At 36.9% G+C, this 4,866-nt stretch overlaps 1 long non-coding RNA gene across 1 annotated transcript; it reads left to right on the forward strand.

Annotated features, from left to right (window-relative positions):
• The first annotated feature begins 2,124 nt into the window (after positions 1 to 2,124).
• Positions 2,125 to 3,756, forward strand: LOC130662567 (uncharacterized). Its single transcript, XR_008989044.1, has 2 exons — positions 2,125 to 2,882; positions 3,099 to 3,756. It is a non-coding gene; the product is annotated as an uncharacterized LOC130662567 (long non-coding RNA).
• The last annotated feature ends 1,110 nt before the right edge of the window (positions 3,757 to 4,866 follow it).

The following is a 4,866-nucleotide window of genomic DNA, read 5'->3' on the forward strand; positions in this document are numbered from 1 at the left end:
GGAAATCGCCTACACCTCAGCAACTCGCTTGGAAATTGCCTACATCTGAGCGACTCACTTGGAAATCGCCTACACCTCAGCAACTCGCTTGGAAATTGCCTACCTCTCCGCGACTCACTTGGAAATCGCCTACACCTCAGCAACTCGCTTGGAAATTGCCTACATCTCCGCGACTCACTTGGAAATCGCCTACACCTCAGCAACTCGCTTGGAAATTGCCTACTACCTGCTATGGCGTATCTCGTGGAAACGCACCTCATTTGTTAGGGAAACAAACGCATCTTCATCCCATTTGGCTGACGAAGGAAGCGCGACATCCCCAATTTACCCCAAACTGGATTTTTTAAAGGAGACAATTTTGTAATCCATCATGTTATTAGCTAACTTTCAAAATCTGATAATACACAACTTTAAATTGACAAATAATAACTACAATTGCTGTCAATAATACAAAATCAATGAATAAGGATTGTACTTTAATTTAGAGTTATAGCAGTAATAGCACTATCAATTGTTAGTGGCAAGAATATAAACTAAGGATAATTTGGCGGAATCGGGTGAGGATGCTAGGCTGAAGAGAAGATATTGTCTCAAGCTCACGTGCGTGTTCCCAATAAATTCGCTCTTCTCCACTACATCCGGAGCTATTCTCCTAGTAGTGTTCGCTCTTCTCCACTACATTCGGAGCTCTTCTCCTAGTAGTGTTTTCTGGCTTAACTAATCTCTCAATCACATCCGGAGCTCCTCTCCTGTGATTCCATTTCCTCTATCATACCTCACAAGAACCTACTCTTTATGAGCTCTAGCTTCTTTTGCATTTCACACCTGTTATTAACCTCTTGGTGCACCACCTCTGACTGTCAGCGCCGCATCCCTCTGCTGTTATTTCCCCAGTCATCTGTCCTGCTCGCGTGGTGCACCGTCGTTCATCTCCTCGCACCTGTACTTAATTCACCATACTCTTCCAGGGGTACACGCACATCTCTACACTTTGTGGCTGCCCAGGGCAGCCCAGCACCCCCAATTCCCCAAATGAAAATTCATTATCTATCAGGCAATATTTTTGACGAGAACTACGACGAGATAATTCAACATGCCATAACAGGCTTAACAAATAGACATGAAAAAAAAAACTACATGCAAGTGCCTATAAATTAGCCTTTTACAATTCGGGTAATAAAATCCCCATTTGATAAAACGAACAATGGGCCAGCCTTAGCCCTTTCCTAAATGGAGCTGTTTTGGATGCCTTGATGTTAAATGTAAATAGCAGTTCTGAAAATAGAAGCCTGACCTTATTTATTAATCACTCTAGGGCAAATGTATAATGGCTAATATGGAAGATTTCTTCATAAAAAACATCAGAAACTTTTTTCATGTGGATTACTTTTACATTAACAAAATTAAAAATTTGAAGATAAACTTTTGGGATTTTGTCATTCATTAGTTTTTAAATTTCTCCCTGGAAATTTTAAAAGTTTTAACGAATAGCGGCGATAGAAATGCTTTTTTAGATCGTGTTTTAAGGCTTAAAATCGAAAAGAGGCGATAGAATTTTTTAAACGAAAAGCGGCATTTAATAGTTGTGAACAATGCTTCTCGAATGTTTCTTAGATGAAACGCGCTGGAATTTTTTTTTTTTTTTTTTTAAGTAATTAAATCAACAATACATTCCCGCGCAATGTATTATAAAACTTCGCGAAAGATTTTTATTATTTGCTCCAATATTTCTTCACGAGCGCATTGTTTTTTAACACGCAAATATAAACTCGCAAAACGCTCAAGGGATTTAATTATAACAAAAGACAAACGACTGCCGTCCTCCACGCAAAGGTGTGATATTAGCATGTACGCGGTAGATTACATTCAGACTGTACTGTACTTAATCACTCTACAATGACACTTATTTAAATGCCTAATATAAAGGGAATACAATCGGAAGCATAACCGTATTTATATGCCCAACCATTCTAAATTAAGGGCACTGACAATAAAAGCATTTCCAGATTTCCAAATTGCAGAAAAGATATAGCCTGATCGAACAATTTTGAGTAGCATTCAAAATACAGCTATGTGAAATGTTTATAAAATTGATCCTAAAGACTGGACACATATTGCAAAAAAAAAAATTAAAAAAATCCAACTTAAAGTGAGGTAGGATCGCCTAAGTAGAAATTGCCAATGAGAAGATCATGTGGGTCTAAACTAGTAATCGGTTGAAAGCAACGCATAATTTTTTTTTTTGGCGTTTAAAAAGGTTCCTTGCGCCCAGGAGTCGAGTTAAAATTTATCTAAACTACTCAGGAGTGTTTCACGAGGCTCAACTCTCTGGTTTCACGGTAGTTTAACTACATTTTGCCGCTTTTTGCCGATTGTTGCGCGATTCCTTGTTTTCTGCCGTAAAATAGTCGACTTCGGCGGCAGCCGAAGTGTGGCCTTTTGACCCTCTTAAACAAACAAATAATTTTGACGACAAGAAGAATCGCGCCGAAGTGTGGACTTTTGGACTCTTGTAAAACAAAGAATATGTGACGTCAAGAAGAATCCCGCCGAAGTCGTCGAAATTTACAGTAAAGAAAGATTGAAATTAATTTACTCTACCTATTGTTATTGCCTCCCGGTAGCCGGTCGGTTGGATAGGGTAGGATTCAACATGTCTAAAGGCTAAGAAAGTTTTGTATTGACTTGCAGCAAGTAAATGGAAGGCTTGAATATATGATTGCGGAATGAAATTGAGCAATGTTGCTAAGAAGAAACATGACTGGAAAACATTTATGCTCTGTGTTGCCTGGGATTGCAGAAGAAAGCAGTTTGGCAAAATAAACAGACTTTTTTGAGTTAACAAAATTATAGCATTAACTTTATAATGAAAACGTTTTCAGGTACATCTGTTTACTTTTAATTCCATTGATTCTTGAGCTTTCTATTGCTGTGCTAGCAAGTTTGAGCATGAAACTGTTTATAGTTTCACTTTCAACAACTCTAAAAAGGCCTGTCTCAAACTCAAAGTTCTTGTGTTGTCTTGGGGTACCCACAAGTAACAAGACATTTGATAACAATACAATAAATCGAATAGCTGCATAACAACTTGTATGTAGATTCAAAGCTCCTGGCAATAAACACTTTTTAAACGATTTCTTAAAATGCCACAAGGCCACAGACGAGAACACTAGTCGTGACTAGTTTTGGGAGAATGACTTCGACAAGACTTGATGATGATTGGTTTAAAAGCTCTAATCTTATATCGAGATAATTCCTGGGAACGATGTTAATTATAAAAATTAGGAAAAAAGCATGGTTTTAATTAATGGGTGAAATGACGAAAGTTTTTCACATTTCACTAAAGAAGTTATGCTGACAGGCATGGAAAATGTTAAGTAGTTAGTGTTTATCGCATAACAGCTAGGTATTTCCAAGTTTGATTCAACATTTTAGAGTCTTTAGCCAATAAGGGCTACATATTTTTGACTGAATGTTGTGCTAAATCAGTGGTCATTCACTTGTTGTGGTAGGTTGTGTTGTTTTTAATTAGCTATTGCTGCGTAAAAACCAAATTTTATATAGCGGCCTTTACTTGTGCAAAATCATGATATAATTTTGCTATTTTTATTTTATTTATCTGTTGTTGTTTATGGTGTACTATGATCTAATAATACAAATAAAGCCTATTTACAATGCAGTTTGTGTTGTTGTTGTTGCTTATTTCTCTATATTTCTCCTTTTCCATGTGATTAAATGTTTCAAATAGATTAAATATCAAAATTTTTATTAGTAATAGATACCGTTTTGCATGTCTTTTACAGAATATAGTTTCTCCAAATTTATAGCCTGAATATTGCCCCCAAAGCAATTATATTCACCAATAACTTACGAAAACAAGCCTGCAAATATTATTTTGGATGTGGAAAAAAGAAGTTTTTCTGGCTAGCTAAGTATAGTCTATTATAAGATTAAAAAGGGAAAACACGAGGCCAAATTTTCACGCAGATACAATTTACTATATACAGGTTGGAGCAGGATCGTATCATGATCGTCTATTGCGGTGAATGACCATAAACAACACTATACATAACATAAGGAGTTATCATAATGGCAACCTGGCTACAAGGTTGGCATTACTTGTATAAAAGCCATAATGGCTCTAGGGTGGTTAAAAAGTGACAGTTTCTGGGCTCCTAACATGATATAATATATAAAATGAAACAAACCGACCTGGCTACATGCAATATCTGTCCTGAAGAAATATCTGAAGGTTTCTCCTGATACCAGAGGTACATGATCCAAAATTTGCTACAGTCATTTGGTTGTCATTGGATGCACTGCCATTATAGTAATTGAAGCCAAAAGATGGAGTTGATGATATTAGTAGGTTGCAGTGATAGATGCTTCCTGAAAACGTGGAGCTAGCTTAAAATTATTTCAGTTAAGCAAGTTAGCAAAATGTGATGATCAAACCAAACTATTAGCAAAATGTGATGATGGAAACTAGTTGACTTTAGCTGCTCCCAATTTATAGGTAGGCAAGGCAATCTTAGGGGCCTGGATCTACAACAGTATTGGTTAGTTACCTTGAGGGCCCCTAGTGTTCATGCCTTGTGACCACCCTTTTCACTAGTCTACCATTCTAGATTTGAAATAACATTGAGTTTCTAAAGTATATCCTTCAATGATGCTAGTAGCCATCTTTGTTGACACTTGAATACTAATGCAATCAAAGCCAAGCCTCTCAACAAGGTATAAGTACTTACTTCAGGAACCGCAATTAACATGTGGTGAACTGTTGGTCCACCACCATGTACTAAGCACTCACCCTGGATTGAAATTCACTTTTTAAGTTTTGCCAGAAATATTTTGAAAAAATTCGCT

The sequence above is a fragment of the Hydractinia symbiolongicarpus genome, chromosome 10 (genome assembly GCF_029227915.1).
Source record: "Hydractinia symbiolongicarpus strain clone_291-10 chromosome 10, HSymV2.1, whole genome shotgun sequence".
NCBI classification, from domain to species: domain Eukaryota; kingdom Metazoa; phylum Cnidaria; class Hydrozoa; order Anthoathecata; family Hydractiniidae; genus Hydractinia; species Hydractinia symbiolongicarpus.